The following is a 13,880-nucleotide window of genomic DNA, read 5'->3' as shown; positions in this document are numbered from 1 at the left end:
TGAGTTCCCAGCCGTTTACTGTAAATTTTACAGTAAATATTATCATACTGTATTTAAATAAAATAGTAAATTACTGTATTTTTTACAACAAGAGCAGTGCTACTGTAAAATGATCACGGTAAAGTACAGTATAATTTTACAGAAAATATTATCATACTGTTTTTAAATAAAATAGTAAATTATTGTATTTTTTACAACAAGAGCAGTGCTACTGTAAAATGATTACTGTAAAGTACTGTATAATTTATACAGTAGTGGTGATCATACTGTTAAGTAATTAACAGTAATTTACAGCTAACTTTACAGTAATCTTGAAAGTTTACAGTAGGGCCTACTGATCCAGTAAAAAATTTACAAAAATTGCACACAGATGACAACTGTTCCTCGTTTGAAACTTTTATTCTCTTTATTGCGTGAAATTTGAACAATGATAACTAATAATACGAGAAAGATTTTTTATTATGTTCAAATAATTCAAATATTTAGTTAAGAACAAATGTTGAAACACAATTAGACATCTTTCTATTCTTCAATTGAATTGATTGTTCAAAATCATTTGTTATTCCAAGGGTTTTTAACTAATAAACCACATCTTGTTCTTTTTCAGAACAATTGTACAGATGTTAAGAAAAGGTTTACACATTCCACAAAATTGTGTATACAGAACATTATTGCCTGTGGTGACCTTAGTACTGGACAAGGCCATTCTAAGTGTTACAACAATTTTCTGTGATTATATTTATGTTATCATTTGTTTTATTAATTTAATGAGTGGATATACATGTACTAGCACATTTTCTAGATAGCTGTGGGTTTATCCGTGGATGGTTTTTATTTGGCGTGTCGCATCTGAAGGCTTATCTCTTTGGAGATCACACAGAAATAGTAATTACACATTTAAATATATTTTTCAAGGTAAAATCAGGCCTGGGTAATAGATCTTGTACCTTTAAGTGACTCGTTTTGGTAAACTTTGGATTCACATGGAGTAAAACTTTTTGAACTCTTGATACTCTCATCAAAGTTTATCTGTGGCATTCGTCATTCTTTAGATCTTTCAACAATATAATCACTTCCACTTATAGTCTACACGTTTGCAAACAAAATGTTGCAACATGGCAATTGATCTTTTCTCTCTTCCTCTGAACGTCCTGACCTGTGCGTTTGATTTCCCCTCTTCTTGTGCATTTGGTCCCACATTCCAGATTCTCATGAAGCATCTGTAAGGCAATATACATGTAATTTTGTTATAAGGTACCAGTGTTGAAAAGTGCAATTGAAATATTGGGGTGAACCATTTGTTGAAGTTTGGTTCTTGTCATATTTCCCAAGGTATGCAACCTTGGGAAATATGACTAGAACCAAACTCCACTGTTTGACTTGACTATAGGCTTCATCAGGGGACCCCCCCCCCCCCCCCCCCTCAGTGTGACCCAGGGATTTGCTAAAAATGACAAAATCCACAGGTTAGAATTTAAGTCATGTACAACCTTTTCCAGTCAGTGTGATATGAACTATTTTGTTCAACTAACTAGAGTAGCTAGTTTCAGTAGTGATGGGGGGGGGCACTCAAGATAGGGGCTCTACGATTTTCGGCGTGGCATTTCGGCTATTGTATAAGGTGTTTCTCGGGGGAACTAAATAGTGGGGATGGGAGGGAATACGCCCCCTTCACTCTTGAGTACATGTACTTCATACATCAGTGAATAGACAACAATGAGTAAATGCTCTGATTTGAGTAGGAACAGCATTCGATATAGATCACAACATAATTACCTCTGTACGAATTCTAACGTGGCGGGTTCTACTTGGTACTCCGAATTGAGAACATGAATAGCAGGACAGGAAGGCTAGACCTGTCTGTAGAGACACTATTATAACGACTCTGCCTTCCGTAGAAAACATCCACTTGTGTGCAGTCAAAATGGAAGTCACTGGAAAAGATAAATTAAACCATAGAGCAAGGACAAGTCCTTGCTCTATGATTAAACAAATCAATAATAAATTGGATCTTGAGATATTTACAATTTCTGAACAACTGATCAAGAGATGGAGGAGAATTTCTTTCTTGTTTCTTTAACAAAGCCCAGAACAACCGAGGTGTAGACGATATAAAAATGCATACTCGGTCGTATATGTATCGCTATCGGAATGTGGATTAACTGACAACATCAGTTGGTCTGGAAACTTATTTTAAAACATCTTATTCTTAAACACAAAAGGTCCTAGAATGCGAGGAAATGAAGTGGAATTAATAAGGAACTTGAAAATGTCAAGTCTTCAAACAAAATTGAATATGAAATAACCATGGGAACGACAGCAAGGAGATTATTAATTCGCTTCTTATCGGCCAATATCATGATGACTTTGAAGCCATGTTTGCGAAGGGGAAGAAAACTTTACAAATCAATAAAAATGCATTGGGAAAAGTAAAAAGAAAATAAACAAACAAGACTCACCTATGAAAGGGGGTCCACCATTCCTACGTATATATGCAGAGGAACCAGATGATCTTTACAAGAAACTGAATATTGTAGCTCAATTTATAATGATGGAACGAAGCATGCAGCATAGCAGGCAGCAGCCCTGCTTGGTGCTGACTTGTTTGGGAATGGTGATGTGGCAATGGGCAGAACTGACCAATACATGTACACTCTAGCCACCCGATCCCGCCAAAGTGTAACGGTCGCAACGTGGCACTCCCAGGGGAAAACCGGGGCACAGCCAGCACGACCACAGCAAGGCCGAACGGGTTCAAGGAGAAACTTCTGCTGGGGCAGTCAACTTAATTACCCCACTATACTATAGCCAACAACAGGATACATGCATAAACGAAATTATTGAACATTGAAAATCATATAGGGCCTATATACTAGACTTCATACGAATACAATACCTTAAAAATAAATAAAGGGAAGCAACAGAAAAAAATTAAACTAAACTAAGTGGGAAAATTTGAAGTGATCCGATACAAAAAATGTTGGGCCTGTATGTACATGTAGAGATTGAAGCAAACATTTATCTTGCACGGATTATACTACCAACATGTACACATTCAGGGAACAGAATAACCAACACTTCAGATGTGCAAAAAAACCAAGATAGCACGCGCAAGACGATAGCAGCCTAAAATAATTATGGGCATGTTGTCTACGTAATTAAGTTTACAGTATCACTCTAAAAATTAATTTGTCATTTTGACTAAAAAAAAATTGTCCAGTGATATGTCTCGTACGACTTACCTAAATTAGTCACAGAGTATTGATGACTAATGACTATAGATTAGTCAAGAGTCAGACTCAGACTAGAAATTATAGTCATATGACAAGAATAGAAACCTGCTTGATACGACTAATCTGTAGTCAAGCGACTTGCACGATTTGTAACTGAATTTCTGACTAATCACACTTAAGTCCAGACAATATCCATTGAATTAGCACTTTTTTGTGTCCGTTCTAGTGTCCTTAATGGTACACCATAATCACAATGGGGTCACAGCTGACTTGTATCTCACTCGTTGTGCAATTGGATCACAGGGCCAGTGTTTAGCTCCTTGCATCTACCACTGCATGATCATGCTCACACCTGCAAAAGAAACACACAGAGAAAATCTTTCTTTTTTTGTTGCATATTATTTATTTTTCTCCTCGTTTTTTTTTTACTCAAAATGTAATGTCCATATTTCAAAATTAACAAAATCGTGAAATGTTCTTAATCATGCAATAGTTCCCCTCCTATCTTTGGTATATTTAATTTAGGAATTGGTACATGAATTGTTTGGCACAACAGACTCACTAGTGTGTTGCAAAGAAATTGCACAACGACATGGCTTATACGTATCTATTAGGCCTACCGCATACGGTTTTGCAGCATAAAGATGTGCCTAAGTACAAGCATAAAATTGTGTAAGAGTCTCACTCGGTATCTATAGGCTACAGCTTATTCTTACTAATTCAACCTACTTCCCTCACAACCGTACTCTCATTTCATAACTCATGTCCAATTAACAACTCCATACGAAATCATAGTTTGCCTACCTTCGTCATGGTTGAAATGGAGGAAGGAAGATGTCCGTTTAATGGCTGCCTGACAAACTGAGTGTAACATATCCGTATTCACGTACGCCTAACAAAACATCATCGATGAGTCCCGCTTCTTTTAAACACATCAACGGCGGGAAAATAACAAACTTCATTAGTCAGAAGGAATATATGACTAATTTTGACAAGTATTCGATCTTTCTTCAGAGACATTGACTGCGCGTCATTTGTCAAAACCACCACTGATGGCTAATTTAGGTTAGTCAATGACTTTCTTATTCACGTAACTAATGTACATTAGTCAAAATGACAACTTATTTTAGTCATCACTGACGGCAAATTAGTCTTCCATAACAGATAATTAGTCATTCAGAAATTACTAAACAAAGTTATTCATTTTGACAAACAAAGAGGCCTCAATGACGAATTAATTTTTAGAGTTATACTGTCAAAATATTTAACAGTAAATTACTGTGAAAATTACTGTATACTTGTAATTTTTACAGTATTTTACAGCTAAACCAACGGCTCCCAACAAGGCACTGTACTTTACAGTAAATTACTGTGAAACAAATATACAGCATGTTACTGTAGGAAATTACAGTAAGATACTGTCCAAATTACAGAAAAGTTTTACAGTGTGTACGTGTGTCGTTTAGTTGCTTTTTAACGAAAAAGTTACTCAGTAACTCGAATGCGATTGTGACTGGCGACGGTGATGAGTCATTTTGTACTGGGAATGTTGCAACCGGACGCCATTTCAGTTGTGCATATTAGTCTGGAGAGTCACTGTAGGCTTATGCATTTCCTATGATTCCTGTTTTGGTTTTTAAATGTGTTGCTTTTGCTAATCAATAAAACATGGAAAGAAAAAATTGAAATGTTTCTCAGTCCCGGATTCATGTCTTATAAATCTTCCCATGGTCAATCCCCAAGTTACATCACTGATAGCCTCACCCTGTACAACTTGAATGGATCTGAAGATCGCAGGAGACTCCGCTCTTCTTCTGATGTCACCCGACTGGTTGTTCCTCGTTCCAACAAGAAGGCGGGTGACAATTCACTCTCTGTTGTTGCCCCTAAATTGTGGAATCAACTACCGGTTGACATCAGGGAAGCTGCGTCTACAGCGATCTTCAAGCGCCTACTCAAAACACACTTATTTCCCGATGTATAATAGTTGTTTGTTTTTTTGTTTGTTTTTGGATATGATTTCTTTGTAATTTTCAGTTAAACTGTTTAAGCTCTTTGTTGTGAGGCGCTGTGATCGTTGTAGAGCGCCATATAAATGCTTGGTATTCTTATTATTTATTATTACCATTTTTCAATGAATGACCATGACCTTCATTGAGATGATAAGGAAAAAGTGGCGTCCCAACCGCGGTTGCAACATTCTTCTCCTTCCGCGAATATAATTGTTCATGTCAGAATTCGAAATACCGATGGTTATTCTAGAATCCAGGGGCGGCGGAACCGGGGGGGGGGGGGGGGGGCAGGGGAGGGGGATTACCCAAGTGCATGCCCCTCTTGTTGTGCCTCCTCTAGCATAAATGTTTGTTTTTTGTTTGGATATGATTTCTTTGTAATTTTCAGTAACTGTTTAAGCTCTTTGTTGTGAGGCGCTGTGATCGTTGTAGAGCGCCATTTAAATGCTTGGTATTATTATTATTTATTATTACCATTTTTCAATGAATGACCATGACCTTCATTGAGATGATAAGGGGTCATTCCATGTCAGACCAACGCACTTTTTTACCTCATGTCTTCCGATTTTGATAAAAATTGCTGTGCTTGTAGGTCCTGATGAGCAATGAATGCACACCAATTTTTAGCCCGATCCGACCTACCATGTGGTCAGGGCAGAAACCACAAAAAACTGACATTTTTAGAGTAAAATACCACCCTTTTGGTATAAATATGTCAAAACTATGGCAATTTTCATCGAATATATGTGAATTTGGTATTAAAATAATGAGGATTGCATGCTCAAAGCACTTCTTTTGTCAAAATTAAAGTTTGTGAAAAGTAGGTCAAATGACCTTTCATATGCTATCGTGACCTTTGACCCATTTTTTGTAATAATGTATCATTCCGAAAATCAACGAAATAAAAATAACTTGCTAGAGCATGTCTTCCTCTATTAGAATCTACTAAAAATCAGTTGCGGTCTTCAAAATTTACAACTTTATGACTATTTTTGTACAGTTGGTAGGTTACAAATGAGTCAATTTATAGACTTTACATAAGAAATACACCAACACAACTTACTATTAGGGGCGTGGCAACCATATAGGAAAAAAAGGGCGGGGTTTTCATTATGCCCACCCTGGAAATATTGTTCCCACACTCATAGAGAAATGGAACTTTCCACAAACATTGACATTCATGAGAAAACAAATTCCAGATGTGGAGCCATCTCGAACACACCCTTTTAGGGGCGTGGCAACCATATCAGAAAAAGGGGGGCGGGGTTTTCATTATGCCCACCCTGGAAATATTGTTCCCACATTCATAGAGAAATGGAACTTTTCACAGACATTGACATTCATGATAAAAACAATTCAAGATGTAGAGCCATCGCAAACACACCCTTTTAGGGGCGTGGCAGCCATATTAAAAAAAGGGGGGCGGGGTTCTCATTATGCCCAACATGGGAAAAATGTGCCCACATCTCATAAACGAATGAAGCTAATTTCCACAGAAATTTTAAATACTCACGAGATAAAAATCACACGTGGAGCCATCGTAAACACACCCTTTTAGGGGCGTGGCAGCCATAATAAAATGGGGGGGGGTAGTCATGATGCCCCTATAAAAGAAAGTTCTTATGTAGAGCCACAGAAAACTCATGCTTTTAGAGGTGTGAGGGGCCTACTCACTGTGCCCACAATTGCATTTTTATATTTTGTTGTTGATTTCTTATAATGTTGATTGGCCCATAACCTATATTATTTGGTAATACAATGACTTACCCCAAAGAGCATGGGTAAGTACCGGTAGGCTAACCCGTGTTATATTGTTCAATGTGTGTACTTGCACCTATATTATCATTCACATCTAAATTCCAGAGTGATTTCATAATTACAAATACACAGCACACAATGGCAGCCCTAAACTCTAACATTTAACATTAAAGGGCCATGGAAATCCTTTTTTACGGGGGGCGGGGGGGGGGAGTGTAAAATCCCCCTACCTCTTACCTGTTGCGCCGCATTGACAGCAGATTGGGTAACAACACGATGTACTCGCCTCACAAAGTGGTGGACACGTCAACTATGACTTCACATTCAATGAATCTGTGTACCCCCACCACACAACACCTCTGTTCTCTTTAAAATGGTATATCAAGCTCTTATGAGTGTTTTTTTTTACCCCGACCAAATCCATTAAAAAAAATGTGTTTTGAATGGGTAAAGAGAAAAAGCAGGAATCTTGCAGTTGAACTGGAAAGAATAGGTGTGTCACGTCTTCGTCTTGAGTTGAGATTCTTGCTTTGGGAAATGGTTGAAGCATGCACTGGAGCATGCTTGGAGCATGGTTGGAGCTGGTCATGTGATGTGGGTGTCATCGGGAGTCCTGTGTAAAGGAGTTAGAAAGAAAAGAATAACGACTAAGGTGAAGAAACTTGTAAAAAAAATACATCGGCTAACAATAGCTACAAATAAATTAGACAGGTGTTGCAATACCCCATTTATGCGGAATGCACTACTGAAGTACTAACCAAACATGCCAAACAACGAAACATGTCTTATATGTTGTATTTTTGTTGCCCCCCCCCCCCGCATGTGATTTTATCTCCGCAGAACAGCAGAGACACTGAACAGTCATCAATGTGTTAGTTTCCTCTTTATCCTGCTTGGGTTCATGTCTGTTGTCGAGTCATTTGATTTTCTGCCAGAGTGTATTCTCTAAGATCCACTATTCTAACTGTGTTGGTTTCAGGTTTTAGTCTTTGCCTGTATTTTTTGGTTTTTGGCCTGAGGTTTGAACTTGATCACGTCTTTAATTTTGATTTGAGGGTTTCTTTATTAAGTTGGTTATTGGTCTTTGATTTGCAGTAAATTAATTTTGTTTTGCCTATGAGTATGAAAGTCATTTCTTTAAAGGAAGTTTTTAGTATGATTTGCCGTGTTCTAAGATTACCACAAAGATTTAGTTTGCATCATTTGTATGGAATGAATGTACATTTCATGGCCTATATACAAATGCAGCAGTTTTTTTCCAGCTAGTAGGCCTATAGGCCTAGGCCTAAAACAAACTAGGCTAAAGCAAAATCCAAAAATAAACTTCAAACAAAGCCGAGTTGTGAAACCAAACGTTGACAAAGTTCTACAAACATTTTCGGGTAATCCTTACCTTTAGGACCCCTTTCCTATATAAGGTTAAAAGGCTCACCAAAACAGCTGACTAAATGACAATCAAAAGTGACATTCTGATATTTCTTGGCACATTTGAACATTTGGCAATGACACCTCTTGAATATCAGCAGGTTTAATTTTGTAGAAAGAGGGCAGGGCTTTGATTTATGAGGGGTTAAAGACGACGATGACAAACAGAAAATATATTAAAAAAGCAAGATGGCGAACTGCAAAAACAGTCACATTTTCTTTGAAAGTGCTTTCAAAATTCTAACTAACATGAGTTTGTCTGAAGAAAAAAAGACTTCTTTAGCCTGCAAAAGTCACTTTGGTACTGGACAGTCATCTGCAAAAGTCAGTTTTGAACAGAACTCATACAAAATAGAGGTGTCCTAAAAGTAAGGATTACCAATTTTCGGGTACATGTTCCAAGTGAGGCCTGTATTTACGGAGGTCATGGAGTAAATTGGCCACATTAAGCCTAGCTAAGTAAACCCACGGCCAAACTCTCGATGTCCGAGGCCTCCCCCCGTTATTCCTCCATGCCCGTACAACCCTCCCCGTACTACCATCAGACTACGCCATCATTGGACACTCACAAACTCACACTTTTCACAAACAACAATGCTTCTCATTGCCAATGGCGTTCGAAAGAATACCACTTTTCACAAACAACAATATATATCATAAATGAGACTTACCGTTCAAAGAGAAAACTGGAGCAAGGAACAGATACATCAACCATGTCAACGACGCTGTGCTGAAGAAATGTGGGGCAAGTTGCATGCGCTGCATGCTCATAACGAACGTATACGTGGCACGTCAATTATCCGGCCCGTACGCGTACGCTGCATGCTCTCATAACGAACGTATACGTACGACGTGTCCATACGCAAGATGGCCGGCGCGGCCGGCCCAATGGGGAAGGGAATTATGGGAAATAGGGTGGAAATAGCCGGGCCCCGTTCCGCATCCCCCGCGGCCAACGGGCGCGGGCGGGACGGGAGACCGGTCGGGAAAATGGCAGCGCTCTCCAATTATTTTCGCGATTGTAGTATAGATGTAAGATGTATTGCGTGTAGATGTGTGTGTATTGTGCATGTACATGTATATACGTGCAGTGACGATCGTGAGCTAGCAAATCGCACATTGCCGCGATGAGACCCATCAGCAGTGCGAGATTTTGTCTAGGAATTTAAGAGTATGGATGGAAATCAGTTTGAGCTGCAGTAGTGCTTTGAAAAATAGCCACCACCAACACAAAATTTCAAAAATGTTTTGGAAGCCTGGGAGTTTATAGACCGCTTGCAGACGCGTTCGATAATGGACGTATATCTATCCATGCACATTTTGACCCACAACATGGCGTCGCGCACCTTCGCGCGTCAATTATCGATCGCGTCTGCAAGCGGTCTATAGTAAGATTAGTATTAGTAACTTTTAAGCACCGTTCATATTTTTGTTTGTGTGAATCGTTTCGTTCTCTCTGCAAACATGCAAAAGTAATAACATCACACATAGAAAAAGACATTATTGAATCAATCACGTATGGATTATATTATTTAATGACCAGACATTTTTTCCTTATTTTTGCCCCATTTGTTTTCTTTACTGAAGCAACAATATTTGCAAACATTACAGAAATTACAGTACATAAAATGTACATGCCCTATATACGGATATACGCGCAGTACCATGTATGATCAAGTACATTTGTACATGTACAACGAGAGATCTATGTCTGTTTGCAACAGAACATAGGGCTTTTCCGCATTATACTTTCTTTTTTTATCAATAACACGTCCCAGACAATGCATGTACAATGTTTCAAAGTATACGGTACAAGAATTGTCTAATATATTATGTAGCGTCTGTGAGATATATTATAGGAAGAAATAAATCCATATTAAATCAGTCGTATCGGACTACCTTCATATGCAATTTTGACCCATTAATTCGGACTGATAGTTTTCTCAATATGAGACTTTAAAAATGCACGTTTATGATGACGTCACATGCCTTACGATGACGTCATCTTGATAAAACTTTGCAATGCACATTTTTGCATTAAGGTCAATCCAATGAAAGGAAGTGTTAAATTTTGGAAGCGGAACAAAATTGTAAATATTAAAACAATCATTAAAAAATCATGCGATGACGTCATGGTGACGTCATTTCGGATTCTGCATACTATAGTACCATTATCTAGCTATCCACCAAGTTTTATGACGATCAGACGTAGCAAATATCCTAATAGCAAATTTGTTGAGCTTCACGTACCATGGGGGTCTATATTCGTGCGTATATTCAATAAGGGATGATCAAGCCTATAATAATGATTTTGGCTTCGTACTAACCCTTAATTGTTGCCCTATTTTGAGTAAGGGACGTATACATGTGGGAGAATACCCCGATTTAGGAATTAGTAATTTTCGCCGGCGTGTAGGGGATGTCTTTAAGGTTTTACAGCTGAGAGGCCATAATTATAATTATAATGAGTCATTTTATAATTTTAAGTTAGTTTAAATGCACCACATTCAAAGTCCGTAACCGACTACACAACCAGGCTGCACATTTGCAAAGCAGTGATGTCATATCCCGTTGGGATTCGTACCAAAAAAACATATAGCCTTTTGTTGAAAAAGAAAGATTGATCCAGTTTGAAATTTGTATATCCTCCTAACCAACCGGAGTCATTTACATGCAATTCGAAGTCCCATATTATATCTCTGGATTCAAGAATCGTGTCCCCCTCCGTGCATGCATGCGCTGAGTAACCCCGGTACACGTCCCTGGATGTTACTTTATATGTACTCAATGCAGCGAACTATGCATCATGGTGCTACACACAGAAAACAAATACAACAGTATTCCTGTGCCGTATTGACACAATCATTATGGGATATATGCCGTATCAGTAAGTAACTCGGTCGCCGTCATTCTATTTGACGTCATAAACACAAGTAAATTTAACATTAAAAATATCCTAATAACAAATTTTTTTGAGGTTCACGTTCCATGGGGGTCTATTTTCGTGGGGGTCGTATATTCAATGGGGGATGATCAAGCCTATAATACTGATTTTGGCTTCGTACTAACCCTTAATTGTTGCACTATTTTGAGTAAGGGACGTATACATGTGGGAGAATACCCCGATTTAGGAATTAGTAATTTTCGCCGGCGTGTAGGGGATGTCTTTAAGGTTTTACAGCTGAGAGGCCATAATTATAACTATAATGAGTCATTTTATAATTTTTAAGTTAGTTTAAATGCGCCACATAACTCTAAGTGTTCTGCTTCTTTATTTATTAATAATCAAACGAGAACGATGCTCAATTTTCTGCATGCGCTGTTGGGCCGTTCACCCTTGTGGCAAGTGGTAAGGTCCACTCGTGAGGTTGTGTACATGTAGCAAACATTAACTGTCCAATTACAATGTACGTGTTTAAAACGTCATATTCTGTTTATACATGCGCATGGAGGATATGTTTTGCCAGAAGAAGATCGGGCTGAGCAGCTAAATGCACGTAAGCAATTTTTTTCTATATTGTTTTCTAAGGTATCGAAAGAAGTCTTATGAGTTTTCCTAGCTTGGAAAACCCAAGATATAATTCTCATTCGAAATTCGAAAAATCGTCAAATTTACAGAGAGCTTTAGAGCTGGAATTTCCAAAGTTAGGACGGTGCCGTGAGCGTTAATATAGGCTTTAAATTGACAAATGGGTCCTAAGCATGATACTGTCATGCCTAGGTCCCATTTGTAAACATGACAATTACATGACAGTCATATTTGACAGTTCTGTATACACGGCTCCACCCGATAGTAAAATGAAACTCTACATATGAGCAAGAAATATCCTATCAGCCTTCAGATTGCCGAATGATATAGAGACTCACAATATTTATGCAGCCTATAATTTCCTCGGTGATTCAGAGGTACTAAGTTTTTCATTGGCTAATACGGTGCCAACATTTTTTACACGTGTGTCGAAAATAGCAATACATCCGCGCTGTTTGTGTATAATATATAGCTGAGGGCACATGAGAGTCATTTACATATGAATTATATGCAGTACGAAGTCCAATGTTGTTATGTGGACATAGGGATGCAGTCTATCCACCCCATTCACTCGACGAATGGTGAACCCCAGTGAACCATACATGTAGGCAGGGAAGTTGAAAGGGAAAAGAAAAGTGTTTACATTTTTTTGAGGAAAAAAGAAGAAGCATGGGCATTTGATTTGAGATTTTATGTGGTCGCTCGTCACACAAAAAATGTTCAATCCTATTTAAGCAAGTACATGTATACATGTCGCATTCTCTAGAGCTGTGAATCACAAAAAAAGGGAAGCAAGATTTTTTTTCGCAGGTCGTTTTGTGTTGTGATGCATAATTTAACTCCTTCCGCATTTTGCTTTCAAAATATACTAGTCCGGGGGGGGGGGTTCCCAGTGCACCCCCTAGAACCCACCGCCACCGATATTTGTTTTATGCTTGGCATGTCCCCAATAGGAAAAAAGATGTTAACAGTGAAAATTTAGGGATGCTTTCTCTCAAGAGCCCACTTATCGGAACCGCCTCTGATTGAGCCTAGATGCATTTAATCCTTAGCACTAGGGTTGGAAGGGTAAGAAACAAAACGCTATAAACTAAGCAGACCTTGACCGATCTTAATCAAACTTAGCACAACTTATCTTTATGCACAGCTCTTTTAAAAAATATCTTTGGTTGTCATGAAAACAAACTGTAGAGGGCACTACAGTCAAACGAAATATACACATTTATTTTGAAAATCATTATATCCGAAAATTTCCCATCTTTAGTCATTGCAGTTAACTGTTCATGGTAAAAGCCACCAAATTCTAAAAAAAAACACATAAGTTATGTTTATCCAACTACTTTTGATCTGATTTGAGAGTTACGTCTTGGCAAATTGAAAATTTAATAACATTTGAATGAGTTAAACACCGCCCCGCTGAATCCAGGTTCTGGTATTTTTAGCGTTTGGGTTAGGAGGTGGTAAGTCAACTTCCAAATACATGAACATACTTTTTCCAATCTTGGTAAAACTTGACACAAATTTTTATGAAAAGCTCTTACAAAAAATATCTTTGGTTGTCATGGAAACCAACTGAATAGGGCGCTACAGTCAAACAAAATATATATACACATTTTTTTGAAAATTATCCAAAAATTATCATCTTTAGTCATTGCAGTTTAAAAGCCACCAAATCCTTAAAAAAAACCACCTAATTTATGATTATCCAACTACTGTTGAGCTAATTTGAGAGTTAGGTCTTGGCACTGAAATTGTAATAACATTTGAATGAGTTAAACCTGACATGGTATATGTCTTGGTCAAACTTGACATGATATATGTTCATATGTTTATCTTTAAAAAATGTCTGGAATTGCCATGGAAACCGACTATAGAGGGTGCTATATCCGGATGAATTTAATAATATATATACTTTTTTTCAAT

General features: G+C 37.9%; 1 long non-coding RNA gene across 1 annotated transcript; it reads right to left on the bottom strand.

The window, feature by feature from the left end:
* Positions 1-329: 329 nt before the first annotated feature.
* Positions 330-2,790, bottom strand: LOC119726928. Its single transcript, XR_005270867.1, has 3 exons — positions 2,460-2,790; positions 1,777-1,934; positions 330-1,220 (listed from the first exon to the last, which is right to left on the bottom strand). It is a non-coding gene; the product is annotated as an uncharacterized LOC119726928 (long non-coding RNA).
* Positions 2,791-13,880: the final 11,090 nt, after the last annotated feature.

Source organism: Patiria miniata, unplaced genomic scaffold (genome assembly GCF_015706575.1).
Source record: "Patiria miniata isolate m_02_andy unplaced genomic scaffold, ASM1570657v1 HiC_scaffold_2, whole genome shotgun sequence".
Taxonomy (NCBI): domain Eukaryota; kingdom Metazoa; phylum Echinodermata; class Asteroidea; order Valvatida; family Asterinidae; genus Patiria; species Patiria miniata.
The sequence above is the reverse complement of the archived record's forward strand: the minus strand, read 5'-3'. Positions and strand labels throughout refer to the sequence as shown.